The 21,755-nt window shown below is 44.7% G+C and overlaps 2 long non-coding RNA genes across 2 annotated transcripts in view; one reads left to right on the forward strand and one right to left on the reverse strand.

Annotated features, from left to right (window-relative positions):
• Window positions 1-4,083, reverse strand: part of LOC131909417 (uncharacterized) — a 28,961-nt gene extending 24,878 nt beyond the window's left edge. The window contains exon 1 of the long non-coding RNA XR_009378844.1: window positions 3,857-4,083. This is a non-coding gene — a long non-coding RNA (uncharacterized LOC131909417). The remainder of the gene's footprint in view (window positions 1-3,856) is intronic.
• Window positions 2,463-10,469, forward strand: LOC131909416 (uncharacterized). The gene is made up of 3 exons (XR_009378843.1): window positions 2,463-2,596; window positions 3,818-3,953; window positions 10,018-10,469. It is a non-coding gene; the product is annotated as an uncharacterized LOC131909416 (long non-coding RNA).
• The last annotated feature ends 11,286 nt before the right edge of the window (window positions 10,470-21,755 follow it).

Below are 21,755 nucleotides of genomic sequence, written 5' to 3' on the forward strand. Positions count from 1 at the left end.
AAATGGGACACATGGATCTGAGCATAATAGGCTGTGCGTGTGGACTGAGGACAAGAGAGCCTTCCCCCCAAATGTCTAACAACCTCCTAACTCTGTCACAACCTTGATATAATAAACAACATCCCAAACATAGAGTTAGCATATTACCCAGGTGTAGTGGGTAGCCATTCCAGCTTTGGTCTGGAAGTTCCAACCCACAGTGAGGCTTCGGTAACTGTCACGCCTACAAGGCGGGGCCAAGGGAGGGCCCTGAAGACCTGAGATCCGTATGCACCTTGCTCTCTTCCTTCTTGAACCCGGGACGCTAGAGGTAGACCGAGCAGAGTTCTCCAGAGAACACCACTGGACTGCGCTGCGTCTTTCCCAGAACACGCAACCTATCTATCCCTTCATTTGTAAGTTACACCATTAAATAAATCTCCCTTTTAACTATGTGGAGTGGCCTTAATAATTTCACCAATACCCAGGAATTACACTTTTATGTATTCACCAAAGGGATGAATGATAAGACAACCCAAATGTCCATCAAACTGAGGAATGGGTAAATTCAGTAAGGCGTACCCTTAGTGGGATACCACTCAGCCATAAGAAGGCATGAAAAAATCTAGGTGCAGTGACATGTACTTGTAACCCCAGCACTCTGGAGGCTGAAGCAGGAGGCTGCTGAGGTCTGCCTGGGCTGCACAGCAAGTATCGGGCCAGTCTGAACTGTACACGGAGGACTTGTCTAAAAACAAAACAAGGAGTGAAGTTCTACAGTATGCTACAACATGGACGAGCCTTGCAAGCGCAGTGTGCAGAGTGAAAGCAGCTAATCGAAGAGGCAACTCCGTGCAGACACTGGCAGTTTTTTAGGAAACAGCGTTGAAGGAAATACAGTAGCTGGTAAAGGGCATAGTCTCTGTGGGGGTGATGAAAATGTTGTAACTCTGGTTGTGGCAATTCACCACCTTGCAAACACACTAAAAGTCATTGAATCACACGCTTTAAGTGGGTGGGTTGTAATCTATGTGAATTATAAATCAATACAGCTATACTAGATGCATACACACCATTCACACAAAGCTCTCTCCAGCCCTCTTAAGTAGCCTGGAGAAAAGCTTAACTTGATTTAGGAAAATAAGCCAACAGTCTGCTTCTTGCAGCCCAGCTTTTTGGAACAAGCTCCTGCCTGTTAAACACATGCTGATTTTAAATGGAGACTCTAGGCAGCCTTCTCAGTCTCTGTTCTCCCTTTGCTCAGTCCTGAAAACTCTGCCTTTTTTCCCCCTTCTTTTGAAGTCAGTTCAATCTCAATCAAAATGTGGTCGGCATTGGCTCCTACTTTCTAGCCTGCTAAAAAAACACACACCCGGATTCAGTCTCCAGACCCAAGGTTATGGCCATCACAATGGGAGGAAGGTTTGAAAGCCACATGCTCACTCCCCTCTATGCCGGTACAGCTGAGACTTCTCTCACCTGCCAACACTGTCTTCATTTTGGATTTTCAAATTCAACTTTTAAATTTCTCACTGATACTCCATTCCTGGCACTTCCTACCCTTTTTCTGGCTCAGCCACATCAAGGGCCAGCTTGTCATCTGTGCAGTCCAGACCCCCTGCCCATTGATGCTTGGCTTTCTGGTTGACGAGTCAGACCACCCTTGGCAGCCTTTCTCTGCCTGGATGTCCCCTAAGCCCCTTCTTCTACAAGCCCTTTGTCAGTTCCACATTCTGCACTTTTCTTTCTAATCCTGGCCAATTGCTGATGAGGAGAGGCCAGGTGGTGGCTTCCAGGTGGTCTGTGTGCCACTTGAATACCCTCTGGCCTCTCCTCGGAGCTTCCTTCCTGGTCACCATCCATGCAGATGAAGGTTTGTACCCCACTAGCTCCAGTTGGCAAATCCACTCCCATGCCCCTGGCTCAGCCTCTTTGTCAAACAAACACAAAAAGGACAAGCATGGGCACAATGGCCAGTGGAAAGGTAAAGTACAAGGCTATGCAGTTTTATAAACATCCACATAGGTCTTCACCTGCCTTGGGTTCAAATTCCCTTGCTGTCACTAACTAAACAATGGCTTCTGGGGACAATGTGCCTATGTCTCAGTTTTGTCATTTGTGAAAATATGAATTAGAAGTACTACACTGCAGCTATTTGGAGAATTAACTGAAATAAAACATAAAACAAAACCATAGATTGCCCTTTATAAGAAGGACGCCATAAAAATCAGATGAGAAAATGCCACTGCTGTCTGTGGCCAGCTCTTTAAGAGGACAGGATTGGAGAACTCCCTTGTTGCTATGCAGCCTTCTGTGGGCAGAGCGCTGAGCCCAGAAAGTCTGCCGCACGTGGTTCTAGCATCCCTGCAAAGCCCCCAAACCCCATTGCTGTGGCCCTCCCCTTACCTGGCTCAGGCCAATCTGTTTTCCCCAAAACCAAAATCCAGGCAAGACATGGCTCTGAGCAAACTGTTACCCATTCTTGGAGCTACAAAGCCAGCCAGCCACGCCCGTGAGGCTAAAACCAGACTTGACCCCCAAAGCTGTTAGCAGAGAAGCTGCTTGCAGTAGCTGCTGCAGAATCGAAGGTTGTGGTACGATCAATACCACATCATCGGTGAGTTCAAGGTCAGGGGAATCTGCAGGTCACAGAAGTAATGATTTGCATGTTCCTGGGGGAAGCGCTGTCCTATGCCTTTATACTGTAGGTAATTAAACCTTAGGGAAATTTTTCTGCCTTGCCCCTCTCATAATGAGCCAACATCACCCCAGATTGGACCATAACCTTATATACAAATACAGCCCACTCACCTTACCTATAGCTCACAGCTCTCTACCCCAGATGTGTGTGTGTATGTGTGTGTGTGTGTGTGTGTGTGTGTGTGTGTGTGAGAGAGAGAGAGAGAGAGAGAGAGAGAGAGAGAGAGAGAGAGAGAGACTGAAGGTCAGAGGTCATCCCTGGGTGTTATTCCTTAGTCCAGATCCATCTTGCTTTTTGAAACAGGATCTCTTATTGGCCTGGGGCCCAAGCCCAGAGATCCTCGTCTCCACTGTCCCACACTGGCGTTGTAAGCATGCACTACCACACCTGGATTTTTTATGCAGATTCTGGGGTCTGAACTCAGGTCCCCATGCTTATGTGACAAGCATTTTACTGACTGGGCCATCATTCCAGTCCCCAGACACTATTTTAAGAGAGTAGGTAAAAAAAAAAATCATTTCAAAGGCAGGCAAATCTCTGAGTTCAACACCAGCCTGGTCTACAGAGAGAGAGCTCAGAACAGCCAGGGCTACACAGAGAAAACCCTATCTCAAAGAAGAGAGAGAGAGAGAGAGAGAGAGAGAGAGAGAGAGAGAGAGAGAGAGAGAGCAGGTATCCTATGGCCTTGGGGCTGTTTCTTGGTTCTATGAACTTAGAAAAAAACGAAATATTTTTCCTTCAGTGATATGTATTGTATATGTATCTGAGCATCCAGCAAGCATTTAGTTATCACCTATTGTGTTTTGGTTATTATGCTGGGCTCTGAAGGAGGAAGGCAGGGAGCTTATACATGATAATCCCAAGAGGGTAGGATGTATTTAGACATAGCCACCTGAAGGGCTCACACACTAGATAAACACATCATCCAGACCCCTGGTGGTTACAAGTAGAAAATGATACTTTTAAGGCGCTCAAAAAGTGAAAAGGGGACCCACGTGTAAATGTGTGTGTGCACGTGTGTCCCTCTGTCCATCATTCCACACAGCCACACTCCGCCACTGGTCATTCATCACTGCGCCTTTCTGAAAACTTTCCATTAAATGTCTACATCTTGAAATTTATTGTGTTCCATCCCAGCAGGCAGAAGGTCAGAGAGAACATTTCTGTGAGTCATACCTCAGTGGATTTCTACGTCTTGTTAACGATACGGTCGGCCGCGCTTTCTGATGTGTTAGAAACAGACTACTTGGCTCCACTCCCCAGGGTGCCAAAAGTGAGTGGGTGGCATTCTTCTCTGGTGGACACATGTCCACCCCTTGGGCTCAGGTCCTGCCTCAGAGGCTGTCAGGAAACTCCTCCAGAGAGGGAGGTGGCTTAGCTCTCTTCTTATGTGCTGCAGTCCATCTATTGCTTAGCAACAGTCTCCTTGTCTATATCTTGTGAGGTTCTTGTCACTGGCCTGGTCATTGGCCCTAGATCACTAAAAAAATCACCTCACCCTGAGCTAGCAGAGTAACTAACACCTGTAATCCCAGCACTTGGGAGACTGAGGCAGGAGGATCGCCATGAGTTCAAGGCTAGCTTAGGCTACACAGTGAATTCTTGGCAAGAGTGAGACCCTGTCTTAAAACAAAACCCAAAAAATAAGTAAGCAAACTAATAAATCAAAAACCACTCTGCCTAGCACCCTCGCTTTCTGGACTCTTAGTTAGCTAGCTTGAGATTTGTGCTCTACATTCATTCACTCACTCCTTCATTTAGTGAACTCCAGCTCTGCACTTAGCACTTTTCTAGGCACTAGAGATACAGAAGCAAAGAAGACTCACGGCTCTGTTCTCATGCAGCCTGCATCCCCACGGAAGAGACGGCTATTAGACAAGCAATAAGCAAGTGAATATGTAAGTAAATAAATAGAGGTTCCCATGGAGTGATCAGGTCTATGGAAAAGCAAAGATAATCAGGTAATGTGTTTCTTTGTGCCACTGGGGGAAGCTCTTTTTTTATAGGATGTACTAGCAAGGAACCATTAAAATGACATCTGAGCTGAGACCTGAATGATAAGCAGGAGCCACGGGACATATGGTGAAGAAAGTGAGCCTAGAAGAAGGACTAGCGAGGTCCTAAAATGACACTGAGCTCAGTGAGCTCCGGGGAAGGCAGCTAGAGTGAAGGGAGCCAGAGATCTGAGCCAGGTCATGACGGGCAGGTGCCAGGAAGCCACCGCATGAAGTCTGGGTGGCAATCCCAGTGCAATAAGAAGGCGCTGGAAGTTTCAACTTAAAGGTAACGTGATCGGCTTCATGGGCTTAAAGGTCCACTGCCTCAGAAGTGCTCTGCATCCTGGCCCCATGGCCCCTCTGTCTCTCTTCTCTCAGACAGCCACTCTGGATTTGACCCTTCACTTATGAAATTGAGGTTCTTTTCAGTCCAACATCTCTCCCCAATCTCCCAGCAGCTCCCAATGAGAAACAGAGAGGAACCTTGACTCTGACACCCCCCTTCTTTATCTAAATGCCCAATTCCATGATCAGCCCAGCCTCTGAGCTCATTAGCCAAGTCCCTGATTGCGGAGTAAACTTGTCTTTCCACAGGAGTGCAGATTCTCTTTCCCTTTAAAGTGGCCAGCTTGGCAGCCTGCCCATTTCAGCACAGTAACCAAGTGTCCTTCACACTTGCTGTGCTTCCTACGGCCCCACCCCCACCCCAGGATCAGCTGTAAAAGATCACATGGGGGCACTGTGGAGGCAAGTTCCTGGTACACCTGGGCACATCTGGACATAGACATAGACGTGCATGGGCCTCATCCCAGATTTGACAAATCACAGTGAGGGTGGAGGTGAGGAAACTATAGTGTGTGTGTGTGTGTGTGTGTGTGTATGTGGGTATGTGTGTGTGTGTGTGTGTGTGTGTGAGAGAGAGAGAGAGTGTGTGTGTAGGTCGAAGGACAAACTCAGGTGTCTTTACTTAGGAGCCTTGTTTTTTGAGAGAGGGTCTCTCACTGTCTCTTACCAAGTAGGCCATGCTGGCTGGCCAGTGAGCCCCAGCAATCCACCTGTCTTCTCCACCTCCCTAGTGATGAGATTACAAGTGCACACCACTATGGCCAGCTTTTTTATGTGAGTTCTGGGATCCACCCTGGGTACTTGCTGTGGAATATTGTTCTGTATGCTGGAATGTGTGTTGCTCTAATTGGTTGATAAATAAAATGCTGATTGGCCAGTAGCCAGGCAGGAAGTATAGGCAGAATAAGCAGACAAGGAGAATTCTGGGAAGAGGAAAGGCTGAGTCAGGAGTCACCAGCCAGACACGGAGGAAGCAAGATGACAAGGCAGAATTGAGAAAAGGGACCAAGCAACATGGTTAAACATAGATAAGAATAATGGGTTAATTTAAGTGTAAGAGCTAGTCAGTAATAAGCCTGAACTAATAGCCATACAGTTCATAATTAATATAAGCCTCTGTGTGTTTATTTGGGTCTGGGCGGCTGCAGACCAGGCGGGACACAGAAAAACTTCCAGCTACAGGTACTTAAGTTTTCATGGCAAGCGCTTTACTGACTGAGGTATCTATCTCCCCATCCCCAAACTATACATGAAAATTACCTCAGCCAACTCAATAATATGCACTTCTGTTTAAGATATACCAAACTGGTGATAAATGGGCTGTTTTTATATGCTCACCACTGCTAACTCTTTGAACAGGCCTAAGTAAAAAATAAATATGTATTTAGATACAAGTAATCACAGAATCAGAAGGGTTAAAAACTTTCCCTTTTATGTGTATCTGGGCTACCTAGGAAAAAGTGAGAAGTTGTGTTAGGCTGCCGGTACTCATAACTCTGGCCAGCCCTATTCAACAAATTTTTGTAGGAGACAGAGAAGTGCTCTTTCTGTGCCTGCTGTTTTAAATGTTCACAGCTCCACAGCACCAGTCAGCAAACCACACAGCCAAGAAGTTCAATACCATGCTTATAAACATACATATTCTGCAAGGCTTCCTATCTCAAATATTCTCCCAAATGTTCCAGATGCTGCAGCCTGGCTTAATTAACAACAAAAATTGTCCATAGCACCAAATAATTATAATTTCTGCATCCTCTCTCACTCTCCAGCAAGGACCACAGGCTGTTGCCTGGAGGAAGGAGGCCACAGATAAGCTGAGAAGCAACGGGTTTGCAGATACCTCATCTGGCAGGTGTTTCCTGAGTGCCTGTTACATGCCAGTTCCTATGCAATATGTTTTACTGGAGCTATTTCAGTTATGGTCAAAAGCATCTCCAAAGTGGATATTATCACTATGTCTTTTATAAATGAGGAATTGGGGGCAGGGGTATGGGGAGCAAAGGCCTTCTCAGAGGCCCAGTGTTAATAGCTAGGCAAAGAGAGAAGCCAAGCTTGTGTCTTGCCTTTTCAAGTAGCTCTCTTAGAATCTCATATGTGGCAGACAGTGTGTGGGATGTAAAGATGAGTTAGCCTTGCAGCCACACCCTAAAGTTTCTCACAAAAGAGAAATGAGGAAAAACAGGTGTATGACTAAAACCTGTGATTGGCTGTGACAGATGCTTCAATGATGAGAGACATGAGCTCTGGGATCACAGAGGCTGGCAAAGCGAGTGCAACTCAGGACAAATGTATGTGCTTGTGTGCATGTTAGTTAGGAGTTCACAGGAGAAGGATATGAGAAAATAGGGCCGGTTACTACAGGTCGATTATGCAATTGGCCAAGGTGAAGAATAAGGAACACAAGCAGGGAGCAGAGAAGAATCCACCATGACTAGAATGGGGAATGGGTAAGTCCAAAGTGTAGACAGCTTCTGGATGCCACACTCAGAGACAGGGACCACATCTTCAGTCAAAAGGAATTACAATCTTCTACCGCGCTAAGGAGTAAGATGATAAAACATGGGCTTGGAGAAGACAACTGTACTCAGTCGGTATGGAACTGTGTGCATTGGTGGTGTTTGTCCTTCACCAAACCTTCCCCGACACCTGAACAACCTCTTTTACTGACTTGTCTTGGTCATTGCCTCCTCCAGGAAGTATTTCCTGTTCCCCCAAGATTAGGTTAGGTGCTCTTCCCACTTCCAAGCTGACTCCACAGAACTTAGTATCTCCTATTGCATTTTCTCTCTGTTCCTGGCTCTTCCTACCAGGTAGATGACCCTTAAAGATAAAGGGCAGGGTTATCTTTGATTTCTCCCAAGTCTTCAATATCTTCCAGCCTAATTCTCAAGTGTTTGGTGAATTAACCTCACCTCCAAAGCCTTACATTTACAGCTGGTTAATTATCAACAAGGACAGCAAGACTATTCCATGGGGAATAACCATCATTTCAATAAATGATAGTGGGAAAATCGAACACCCATATACTCAAACAAGGAAGTGGGCCCCTACTTCATACCATATACAAAAGTAATTCAAAATGTGTCATGTATCTAAATGTAAATCTTAGAAGAAAATATATAATTAAATTTTCATGACTTTGGATTAGGCAATGATTTTTGTCTTTTTTTTTCTTTTTTTAACAAAAAAAGACTTATGTGGGAGTGGACATGTATGTGCACATGAGTGTAGGTGTCTTTGGATGCCAGAAAAGGATGCCAGATCTCCTGGAACTAGAATTACAGGTGGTTATAAGCCCTCTGACATGGGTGCTGAGAACCAATCTCAGATCCCCTTAGCTGTTAAGCCATCCCTCCAGCCCCAACAATGTGTTTTTATCTCTTATTCTTATTAGTATATGTTAATTATATACAATGAGTTTTCTTATAAAAAAACTTTATACATATACAGTGCATTTTTATTACATTCACTCCATTACCCTCTCTTGTCTCCCCCTACCTCCACTGAGCCCCTTCTTCCTTCCTCTTTGACTTTCATAGTTTTAAAAAATTTTTGATGACCCAGTGAGATTTATTAGGATTGCTTACAAGGGGATGGGTAGGCAATGGTTTCCTCAAGTACGTCACCAAAATCACAAACAAAAAGTAAAAATAGTAAACTGAACATTAAAATTTTAAGGATTTTCTTCAAAGGACAGAATAAGAGGAAATACTGTCCAACTGCATATCTGATTAAAAAAAAACTGGCATCTGAAACAGAATATATAAAAAGAACTTGGGTTAGACGTTCGGTGCTGTGGCAAAATATTGGCGAGACTAACTTCAAAGGAAGGAAGATGTATTTTGCCTCACGGTTTCAATCAGTGTCTGCCAGAGCACCCCAGTGAGCTACTTCCCACACCTAGGCTCCACCTTCACAGCCTCAGCACTGCTCAGTAGCTTATTCAAATCTTGAATGCACCAACAGCCTACACTGTCACACATGTCAGTGACCTGTCGTCCAGTCATCTCCGGAAGTGCCCTCCCAGACACAACCAGAGGTGATCTAACTCAGACCAATCAAGCGGGCAGGCAGAGTTCACTCTCCCTGTACTTTTCCAACTAACTTTAATTTTAAGATGGGCAGAGGGAGCTGGAGGTACAATTCAGGAGCAGAGCATGAACACAGCCCTGTGTTCAGTTCCCAGCACCAAAAATAAATAAATACGAATGGCCAGTAGAGCCGAATAGGTGTTTCTCCAAAGAAAATAAAGAAGTGACAACAAGCACAGGAGAAAGATGTTCTGAATCATTAGCCGTTTGGTAAATGCGAATCCAAACCAGAACTAGACACTGCTTCACATCCGCTAAGATAGATAAAATAGAAAGTAACAAGTGTTGAGAAAGTGGGGATGCTAAAGCCCTCATGGTTTGCTCATGGGATTGAAAAATGGTATACGGCCATCGACAACAGGTTAGTGGTTCCCCAAATGGTTAAATACAGAGTTACCATGTGACCAAGCAATTCTACTCCTAGAGATGTGTGTAAGAGAACAAAAAGCATGTGTCCACACAACAACTTGCACAAGAACATTCATAGATCATTATTATTATAGCCAAAAAAATGTGAGGGGGACCTCAAGCATGCAATCACCTGATAAACAGACATGTCATGCTCCTACAATAGAACAGTCCTCAGGAAGTAAACTGAAGTACTGATACTTGCTAAAATATGGATGTATGAAAGGCCATGTTATGTGATTCCATGTGTATGTCCATAACAGGCAAACCACAGGAAAGAGGGTAGATTAATGGGTTTATCTGAAGACTTAGAATGGTATTATAAAACCAGATAGTAGTGATAGTTGCACAACCATGTGAGTACAGTTAAAAACACTGAGTTATACCCTTAAAGCAGGTAAATTTAATGACATACTATTCATATCTCATAAGGATACTATAAACAAAACAAACAAAGCCCTTCCCTTAGAGCCCATTTCTGCTTACTCTCTTCCAGCCCCTGCTACGACTACCTTCCTGGAGACATTTTGAAGACTATTTGTTTCCCATGCCTCTGGCAGAAGGGGCACATGGCTACCTGTGATGCCCATCAGCATGTCAAAGCTCGTGCTGGCCTCCAGGTTCCCGCAGCATCACAGGCACCTGTTACCAGCTTCAAAGTCCACACTAGCATCCTAGCTCTTCTCACTTCCTTCTCTGCTCTAACCTCCCTCCAGCTCACAGGCTCCTTGTTCTTCCTATTACACCTGGCTATTCTCACTGTTCTCTCTCTCACGTACTTATTCTTTTCCCATCACTTACTCTGACTTACTCTAGCTCTTGTTGTCTACCCCCTCTCACTTTGCTCTACTCTCTTGATATCTTGATATCTCCACTATTCTCTCCTGCTCTCCTGTTTCCCTGGCCCTGACCATGTTCAGTCTACTTCTTTCTCTGTCTGCTTTAGAATCTTCCAGATGCCTCTGGCTAGTCTCTCTCTCTCTCTCTCTCTCTCTCTCTCTCTCTCTCTCTCTCTCTCTCTCATCTACAATTAAAACCTTAACCATAAAAAAATTATTTGTTGATGTTTCTACATTAAAACAAAACAAAGCAACATACTCACTTCTTCACTCTGCTCAGGACCAGAGAACAATAAAGTATACTTACAGGAATTACAACAGCATCAAAGCCAGACTTATGATTATGGAAAGCCATATTTCAGCAGAGAAGGCTTCATTACAATATATATTTTTAAAGCAGTGCTGAGAATGCTAATCAACACTCACAAAATTTAATCTTCTCACTGCATACATGATGTTTTCTACCCACATTTTATAAATAACCAACATCACTCACCAGGGAGAGCATGAAAGGGGATGATTGGATGGGGAGAGATGCAGGATCAGAATGCTAGAAAACACTCGTGCTGACACAGCATCATTCCAGATCCTGTGGCAGTGACAGAGTCCACAAGCATGTTCCAGTCTGAGACAAGATGTATGTGTCCTGGCCCATGCCACATAGACCACTAGCCCGGTCACTCTGTTGCTCCTTGCTGAGGCTTATTATTTTGCCCATCATTATGTACAGTGAAATGAGACTAATTCCCTTGTGATACTTTTTTATTTCAAAACCTTGAGACACCCTTAAAGATGACTGGAGCTACCATGGAGCATCAACTGAAACACAAACGCTTCAGTGCCATGGAAACTCCATACAGGAGAGATACGTGACAACATACACCTTCATGAAAGTTCCAAATGTGCTAAAATCAGCAGTTCTTGGACTACAAGAGTGTAATCTGAGCCAATTGATCTGTTTTAGAATCCAAATGGCTTTGCTCAAACTTCTTTAGCCCCACTGGGCGGGGAAGAAAAGCTTTGGCAGTTAAAAAAAATGATTTAAAACTCCCTGCTATTTATAATGACGGAGAAATGTCACTGAGAATCAAATGTTTTGTCAGTGGGGAAATGTGGCTGTCTGGAAAAGCCTGTAGATGCATGCAGGGAAGTAATGATAGGGAGGTGCAAGCTCACCCTGGAGAGCTCAACAAGCAAGTTTTGAGGTGTTGCTTGTTGTGTTGTTGTGTGTTTTAACGACAAGGTTTTCCATCTTGTTCACCAGACCTCCAGGATGGAATGAGACAAGCTGGCCAGACTTTCAGAACTACTTTTGTTGCTGTCGTGTGCCACCATTATATTTACTTCCATTCTAAAAATAAAGCGAGGGCCGGCGAGATGGTTCAGTGGGTCCAACACTTGCCATATCAGCATGAGGACCAGACTTTGAATACCCGTAACCACTGTAAAAACTGGGTAAGGGAGTTTGCTCCTATAATCCCAGCACTCCTACAGTGAGGTGGGAGGCAGGGGAGGAAGCTCACAGGCCAGCTTGCCTGGTGCAGGCAGCAGTGTGTACAGCAAAGAGAACCTGTCTCAAACAAGGTAGACGACGAGGATGCACACCAGTGGTCATCCCTCATCTCCACGTGAGTGCTGTAGTATGTGTGAACCCCCACACACACACACATAAACACTGATTGTTTTAAAAAACAAAAATAAAGTGATGCTCCATCTCACTGTAAATTCTCATTAAAGACAAAATCTGGCTCTGCCACTGTCCAGACAGAGAAGGCAAAGAAACAAAACACATTGGCAACATCGCTTTGAGATCTAATGTTGGAGATACTGTTGTGCATCCAGGAGAAATTACTGGACCAGCAGATAGGACTCCCCCCACCCCACCCCCACCACCCTCCCCCTTCCCCATGCACAACCTCTACAACTGCGAAGCAAATCTACTAACCTGCTGCAGCCCTCCTGCCCACTGTGTGCCTGTAGTTGACAAGCCACGGCATGGACCACACTCCTATTCCTCCTTTGACCTCTACACTGAAACTGCCTTGACGCGTAGTCATCTTCTGATGCAGGCAGTTTTCACAGAAATGTTTGAGCTGTCTCATTAGTGTGGGTGTCACAACATACTTTATTATAAAACAAAAGACACCGGCATCCTCATCTCCATAAACTGGAGGCTGCCTTTCCTACCCCTCACTTCTTCCTGATTTCGGGGACTTCCCAGATTTATCACCTAGTACTCTGGCATGCATTGTAGGCCAATCAACTTATCAATTAAAAAAAAATAGAAGAAAAAGCTAATCATTTTTCAATGAATACTTGCACAAAAGTATAAAGAGTTTCTGATTGCTTCATAGACCAGTAGGTGTATGAATGTATGATCTATTCATCCAGTGATGTTTATTGAGCTCCTACTATGTGTGGGGTCAAGGAGCCAGGTGCCCAAGACTCAACGCAGAACTAGGCCAAGCGCCTGCGCATTAGGCATCTCTAGACGATGAGGTTGGAAAACTCTACCTGAGTCATTTGCTCAGGGATAGAAACACACAACAGACTTCCCGGTGAGGCTCTGGCGTCAGAGAACACTTCCCATATGAAGAGACAGTGAAGAAAGGACAAGTGAGAGATGAAAGGAAGGAGAGGTAAGCTGTTCCAAGCAAGTCCATGTAGGGCCAAGGACCACAGCTCGGAAACACGCGGAAGGTCCTTGGGTTGTTTGGGGTAGGCCGCTTGTCTGAGATTCACAAAAAGTTCGATAGAGCTGGATCAAAGACTTGGGAGCAGAGGAAATCCAGGGTTGAGAAGGCTGGGCTGAAGCAGAAAGCTGTCAGAGTCATCAGGAAAGCTGGAGCAGGAAAACGATCTATTCAGATGTGTATCTGGAAAAACCACTTGGTGCAATGTAGACAGTAAAGTTAAAGCTGGGCAGTGGTGGTGTGTAACTTTAATCCCAGCTCCAGAGGCAGAGGCAGGCAGATCTCTGAGTCTGAGACCAGTCTGGTCTACAGAGTGAGTTCCAAGACAGCCAGGGCTACCCAGAGAACCCCTGCCTTGGGGGGTTGAAGGGAAGCAAAGCGAAAGAAATATGACAGGGACATGAAGATGCTAACACATGTGAAGAGGTGAATGTCACTTGGAGAAAGAGCTGTCACATACAGAGGGGGAAATGAGAGAGGGGGACGGGAAAAAGATACACACAGGGACAGACAGACAGACAGACAGACAGACAAGAGAAAGCACTCTGCAGTCATTCACACTATGATATATCACCAATGGTTTGTCTGCCATCCCCTGGGATGTAAAAGGAGACAGAATTCATTCATTTTCATGTATTTGAGGTCCAGCATGGTGCCTGACACACAGTAGACAATTGATAGGTGTTTGTCATTTGAGTGAATGAATGAGTGCCCAAGGACAGAGATGGAAAAGTGAATAAGTCAACGGCAGAGGATATGGACCAAATGTAAGCATGTGTGTCCATTGCCAGGCCAGGCACTGGGGTGCAGTGTGGTCAGCTGCTCCACACTCCTGTACAGTTAGAGCTATTCTCACCACCACATCTTTCTCCCCAGGATGAACTTGAACCCTCAAGCTGTGAGCCAAAATAATGAAAAGACGGTGGTCTGTGGAATCCAGATGGTCCTCATTTAAATCACTGACCCAGCGTTTACTGGCAGCTGGATGAACAGGTTACTGGGCAACTGTGAAAGTGTTTTTTCATTTGTAAAAAGAAGGTAATGTCGCTCAAAAGTGATCATAAGGATCAAATATGAGGGTGTGTTTCCAGTGCCAAGCAAGAGTCTGGCACAGGGTGAGGACTAAATAAACATCTCTCTGTCCTTTCTATTGATTAGCCCCTCCCCACGTGACGCTAGCACAGGACTCACAGAAATACAACACATGAAGAAAAAAATCTATAATGATTCTAGCACTGCCCCTGGAGGAAACTGGAGACTTATCAATGGGCAGGGGCCGGGGAGGTAGCTCAGTTACTAAGGTGCTTATCATGCATAAGACCTTGGGCTCAATCCCCAGCACTGAATAAACCAAGCATGGTGGTTTATTCCCATCACTCAGGAGGTGGATTAGGAGAATCAGAAGTTCAAAGTCATCCATTGCTACACACTATCCTGTCCCCAAATAATAATGATGATGATGATGATGATGATGATGATAATTAATAATAACAATAATAATAACAACAGGTAGAATTGACCAACCATCCGACCAGCAGCTACTGAGTCACTAAATGAGAATAACGTAATTGTTTAAAGAGAAAAGGCATTGCTAATCCAGATGTCATACAGAGTAATAAGCCAACACAAGACAGTCTTCCTCTGCCATGTCTGTCTAGGTTAGAAAACGGTCAGGTTCTCTGTGACCTACAGTTATCGACCAGAAAAGCAATCCCTGATTTGAACGGGATCAATTTTCTGTGGTGGCTCTTACATTAGCCTGAAGGAAGGCAGCTGTCATTTCTCTTCCTGTGAAGCACAGGCATGTGGGGTGGACTCGGTTGTTCTTCTTCAGCAGGGGTTGGTACTTAGGATTTTTATTATTTATGATTCTGGGTGGTTTGGTGGTAGCCATCACTAATGCACCTGACCACATCATCGGCTTTTTTGCTGCAATTTACTTGTCCTGGTAAAACAAAATGAATAAAGTTTAAATGTAAAGGGGAGAATGGCTAAGAGGAAAGAGACAAGTGAGTCAACAGCAAGGATGATCGTGGTTCCGGGGACTGGGTGTGAAAAAAGAAGGCAATGGCATTTCATGATGTGCATGTGCCAAGTGATTTTTATATACGGTACCTCACATAGTTCTTAGAATAGTCCCAAGAGGGAGGTACTGCATTTAGATAAATGGAAGGCATCATTAAAAAGAAAAAGATGTGTGAATTAAACCATGATGAACACTTAGATTTGGGAGATGTTAAAATTTTTTTAAAGAAAGTAGGTCTGAGAATCAAGCAAACATAATATTACTTCCATTGTAGATATAAGAAAATTGCCAAACAAAGAAGGACCTTGCTGGAGATCAGTGAACGAAAGAACTAAATGTGGTATTCAGTCTTCATTGTCAACCTGACTGTATTTAGAGTCACCTGGGAGACACACCTCTGCGCTCATACAGGTATATCCAGAGAGGAATAACAGCATGCAGATCCACATCGTCGGTACCATCCCATGGACTGGGGCCTCAGGCCGATTGAAAAGGGGAAAAAGGAGAATACAAGCAGGGTCCCAGCATGCATCTCTCTCTGCTTCCTGACTGCGGGTGCATTGTGCTCGGCCGCCTCACACTTCCGGGACAGCTAACGCTGCTTTCGGCACCATGACTTCCTTCCACCCACACGGTGAGCCCAAGCAGACCCTTCCTTCCTTGAGTTGTCTTTGCTAAGTATTTTATCACAGTCAGGAGACACCTAACAAGTACATTGGGCCTTGTACCTAAAAGTCTAACACTCAGAGAGCCCAGGCCACTGACCACTGAGTACACTGTCTCTCCTGTGCTGCTTCCTGGAAGATGTAGTAAAATATATACACAGGATGATGATAAAGACAGATGTGGGTTCATCATAATAAGCCTCATTACCTGAGGGGGGGGGAAAAACACCTATTTACTCAGGAAATTGAAAACTTGCCCTAGTATAAAACTCAAAAGTTAATTTTCTTAGAGATGTTGCATAGGATCTACACAGATGATTTTACTGACTTTCAGGATCCATTAGGAGGCAAATGTATAAGCATAACCTAGTGAAGACAGCTTCCATGACTAAAGTCATATAGTCAAGAATGCCACCTTATAGTCTAATCTGACCCATGGAGGAAAACGAACTTATCCAATGTAGGTAATATTGTAGTTGGTTGGTTTTTACTCTTTTATTCTTTTGGGGAGCCCGCCACCCAGCTTCCAAATAAGTCACATGGAGTCTTATTCTTTCTTACAAATGCCAAGCCTTAGCTTGGCTTGTTTCTAGCCAGCTTTCCTTAACTTAAATTATGCTGTCTACCTTTTGCCTCTAGGCTTTCACCTTTCTCTATTCCTGTATATCCTTTCTTTTCTTATTCCATGTCTGGCTGGGTGGCTGGGTGGCTGGCCCTCAGCATCCTCCTCTCCTCCTCCTCTTCTCATTCCCCAGTCCTCTTCCCAGATTTCTCCTCCCATTTATTATCTCTGCCGGCAGCCCCACCTATCCTTTCTACTGCCTGGCTATCGGCCGTTCAGCTCTTTATTGGCCCATCAGGTGTTTTAGACAGGCAAAGTAACACAGCTTCACAGAATTAAACAAATGCAATATAAAAGAATGCAACAGATCTTTGCATCATTAAACAAATATTCCACAGCATAAGCAACTGTAGCACATCTTAAAATAATATTCTACAACATACTATGTTACATACATCGCCTTTCCTAAATATTACTGATAACTATCTAGTTTTTTACTGGGAATAGATTTGTCAGACCTCTCAAAAACACTTTCTAGCAAAATGCTCAGCTGGTAATAAACCCTGTCTACACAGGCTCCTAGTTTTAAATCAGGAATTAGTGGCATGTTAAACAATTCAAACATTCTCTGGAATTGAGCACACATACCATCCTATCTTCCAAAAAAAGCCCTGTGGTTTTGGTCCCCGCTTGGAAGAGGCTCAGCCATCATGAACCAATAAGAGGAAACAGATTTTCTTCAGCATTATAGATTGATGAGGCACACTGCTGGGCCTAAGCCCTAAGGCCAGCTGGAAGACCCTCTAGCTGGGTGACCCTAGACAAGCCGAATTCTCTACATGCCTCAGTAGAAACATGTCTGCAAAATGAGAGGTTTAATGAGATCTACCTCCCAGGGCCACTGTGAAATCATAAGGTGACAGTTTGCATAAAAGACTTCCCACATCTGGCATATGGTGAGTACTCTATAAATGTTGGTGGATTTTACTATTTAGGTAGATTATTCTTACCACATAATTAATTTAGCAGTAGTGACACTCAGGCCCTTTGGGAACAGAGGTTGCAGGCATGAGATAGAATGAAATGTCTAGGGATACACAGCAATCTCTGGCTTCAGAATGTACCTACAAGTTCAGCACTCCTGGATGTCTGTGTGCTACAGCTAGCAGCCTGGTACGGAAGGAGGGCCAAACTTTAGAGTCGGGTAATTTAATTGCTCGAATCCCGGCTTATCACTCACCTGCCTCGATGCTTCGAGCATTTGGGTGAAGCTCTTTGTAGTCATTTGTAAGTGGAGATGTGGTGTTGCTGTAACTGAACATGTGTGGAAAGCGCCAAGCACACCATGGATCCTCCTTATATAATAGACATTGTTATGCCAGCCTATCTCTTTTTTTTCAATACTGACCTTCCTTTTATTTAAAAGGTGACCTATTCCTTTTCACTAAAAACAGGCATTTCTTATGGAACATGAAGTAGAATTGATTATTCTCCAGAAATGGAGAAATATGTATATAAACCAATCCCCCAAATCAGCTTAATGTTATTCTGCTTATATTTAAGCGTACCCAACAAAGCAATTTCACTGCAGAAAAATTAGAAAATACAGATAAATAGGTGAAAAAAATTAGTGTCCAATACCACTTTGCCAAGACAACCACATGTGACATTTTAGTGTCTATTCCTCCCAGAATATTTTTTTTTCATATAAACATGCTTTTTTAACCATCTCACTCAGCAAAGATCAGGAACCCCATTTCCCTCACCCCCACTGATCTTTGCAAAGCACTAAACGTAAATGTTTAAAGGGGATTTTTGCTTGTGTTCTTATACAGTAGAAGCACAGAGGTAAGGGAAATCCTTAATTAGCTCTCCTTTCCCAAAGCCCGCAGCCCCTCCTGTATGTATAAATCTTCCTGTAACCAACATTATGTAACAGCACCAAATTTACACACATATTCACATTCACAAATATATGCTCAAGTCAATCAAATCTGTGGGCATACACATAACCAAGCAATCACTGGGCGTGCCAGCACACAGGTGTTTTTAACCAGCAGATGGCTCTGATACACCAGGAACCCATTAACCCCACCCCTTACCCATCTATAGGAACACACCTATATAAGATCCATCAAATAGAACCTTTTCCTTCCCACAATCATCACACCATCAAGCCTGGGCTGCATTGCTCTGTGGCAATCCATCTCCTGAAAATCATGAAGGAACCATGCATGCTACCTGCTTCCCTTCCCCCATCCCCTCAACCCCTGCCTCCCACTCCCCCATCCCCCACCTTAGCCTCAGGCTTCCGCTCCCTCCCACCATAAGATACCAATGAAAAGCCAGTTTTCTACTTCTACTCCAGCAGAGCCACGGCCCCTCTCCAAAACCAGAAACACTTGGGACTTCCTGGTATTTGCTGTTTGGAAGATTCCTAAGTCCCACCCGCTGCAGCCATGATTCTTGAGAGCTAAAGTGTTTTAATCACTTTCTTGCTCTGATGAGTAGAGGGTGTGGTGAGGAGCAGAGATGTGCTATGAGCTGCTGAGGGACAGACAAAATGAAGAGAAAAGGAGCGGGTGGGATGAAGGCTATTTCAACAAGTAGGGAAAAGGCTTGATGGATGGTGTGCGGCAGGGACAGGCCATGAATCACAGTTTTCCATAGCCTCCAGGACACTGCCACTCCAGCTCCTCAATCCTTTCACAGTGTGACAAATAACAAGTACTGTGTCATGCTACTAACAAGATGTTGTTGTACGAAGCAAACCCTCCTGGGCTGAGTGTCATACACAGGCCTTGTGTGAGACACTGTCCAACGTAGCTAAAGGCGATCATCAGGGGGTAGACCTGTCAAGTAACAGCATCAAATGTATAATCATCTCCAGAGTAGCTGCCACAAACCACACTTCAGAAGGACCTGCCATGCCCTCTGAAAACAAACCCATGATAAAGGGGATGGCTGAAAAGGGAGAGTGCACGCAAGTACATAGATCCGAATGCATCCAGATGTGACAGTCTCACAGCACCACCCCACACCAGGCCAAAAGCACCAGTGTCTGCACTGGCCAGGGAAGCCTGCCATTCTTCTTTGTGGTTATCAGTTTCAGTTGCTGGAAAGCTGAGGCACCCTCTGCACTAACATCCAAATGCCCAAATTTATGCATTAAAAGAGCCTGTCTCATAGCAGCTGGCAACTGAGATCAAAACTGGGGGGCGGGGTTAGGATTATAAAAAGCAGTGTAAGTAATAAACATGTTGTTAGACTCCTCATCTTGCCATTCCTACCCTGCCAGCTGTCACTTTCAAGAGCCACTGCTTCCCCAGTTCTCTGTCTTGGACTCTCAACATTAACACTTAATTCTACGCTCTTGGAAACATGATTCAGTTGGTAGAGTGCCTGTTTCAAAGGCATGCAGCCCTCAGTTCGAGCCTCAACAACACAGAAGAAAAAAAAAATACTCAGCAGAAGAGGGGACTAGGCTGTTGATGTGATTCAGTTGGTGAGTGATTCCCTGGCATACATGGGTTTGATTCGGCACAAAAAAACAAACAAACAAACAAAAAAATCAAGCATGGTGGCATACACCTGTAATCACAGCACTTAGGAGGTAGAAAAGGAAAGAAGTACAAGGTCATCCCTCGCTCCACAATGAGTTCAAGGCTGTCCTGGGCTGCACGAGACCCTCTTGGGGGAAAATAAACAAATGAAAAAGCCAGAAGAGGAAACTAACTAGAGGGAAAAGAAAGAAAGAAAATCAGCTGTCAGGAGGAAAGGGTGTGGGGAGGAGCTGTGGGGGGGAGGGGACAAGCGAGAACACATTACAACAACACCTATGTATGGAGGTGTCATGACGCAACCCATCACTTGGTACTCTATGCCTCCCTTCAGTCTACCAAGAGCTTCTTTTCGGAGACAACAGTAGCATCCCAATAGTCACCTGGGCTCCCATGCTGACCATAGCAGTATGGTGACACTGTCACTTGACTAATGCATTATCAGTGGAAGGCTCACATGGGTAGATAGAAGCCACCCACTCTTTTGACCTTCTTGGATATTTTTTCAGCTGTTCTGTGTCTTACTGCTACCGGTCCTACAATGAGAACGAACCATCAAACAGCCACCAACAGTTATTCTCAAGTCTCGCTCCGTGCACTCCTCCAAGATAGTCCAACTTGACATAGCTCTCCTCTGACCTCCTAACCGTATGATTCTTGGATTCCTTCCTAATTAATCTAGAGATGTCTTCTAACCCCCATGACCTGAAGCCATGCAATAATTCGAGCAAATGTGTTTGCCTTTAGTGCCACTCCCAACACTTGGAGAACCTGGGGAAAGAGAACAGATGGCAGCCTGCATACCATAAATGATTTAAAAGTATGTTCTGTTCTAGCTTGATGTTGAGAACAGCCTGAAAGTCAGGTGTCAAATACAGCACTCACACTCTGGCTCTGGGCCCTCTCCCTCTACTGACTCCATCTTTTTTTCTTACTTCCAGCCCCATCCTACACCACAAGGAACTATGGGAAGGGTTTGAGCATACAAACCCTTTTAGCCCCAGCCTTCTCAGACAACCAGTTTTTCATCATCCCTCAAGCCTAAGAATGTACAGACTGGTGTTGAAGGCTGCTGTGAGGGAGAGAAAATGAGGCCCACACAAGCCCGTGAAGGCAGACACAGATAGGCACAGATAGGCATTCTAGGATTCCAAGCACCCAGAAAATGACACAAGTTCTACACTCTAGAAATGAAGGCATGGGCTTCAGATAGGCTTGGTCCATCGGCCCTGAAAAATCTCCTGTCCCCTGGAGACATACAACCAAAGAACATCAGGACCTACTGTCCAGGTCCAGGAATAGTACCATTCATCTTTGTGGGCATATCCAGTCTTCACTCCAAACCAAGGTTAAAGCCACCATCAACTCCAGGAAGCCTCCTTCTAATACTCTCTCTCATCAATACTCAGTGAGTGCTTATTAAATGAATGCTACTGAAATACCCTGATGAACATGGACGGCCTATGTACAGAAGGAACTTACATGCATTGGTCTATTCCCCCAACAGACTTAGATTCTTGCCGCAATGGCCATGATGGGCTAAAATGCCACAAACTGTAAGTATGCCGGAAGTGCAGTTCATAGCTGAGAAGTCTGTTAGGTTAGGTAGAGCTCCCCTTTATTGAGAGGTCCAGATACTTTGGTAATTAAGCGTTAATGGTCACTAGTTCTGTGGCCTCAGAGCCATAAGGAGCTGTGGAGCAAAACCATTCGGCAGGTGCCAGAACCCTTGAGTTTTGCCCCACCTTCTCAGAACTGATAAGACCATTCCTTATCCTTGACCTATGACCTTCCTCTCCCACATCTTCCCAACACCCTCACCACAGCAGCTAAGGCAAGAACATGAAGTGGCGGTGAAGAGTGTCACACATGTTTCTTCCCCAGGGCCC

This window comes from Peromyscus eremicus, chromosome 4 (genome assembly GCF_949786415.1).
Source record: "Peromyscus eremicus chromosome 4, PerEre_H2_v1, whole genome shotgun sequence".
Lineage (NCBI taxonomy): Eukaryota > Metazoa > Chordata > Mammalia > Rodentia > Cricetidae > Peromyscus > Peromyscus eremicus.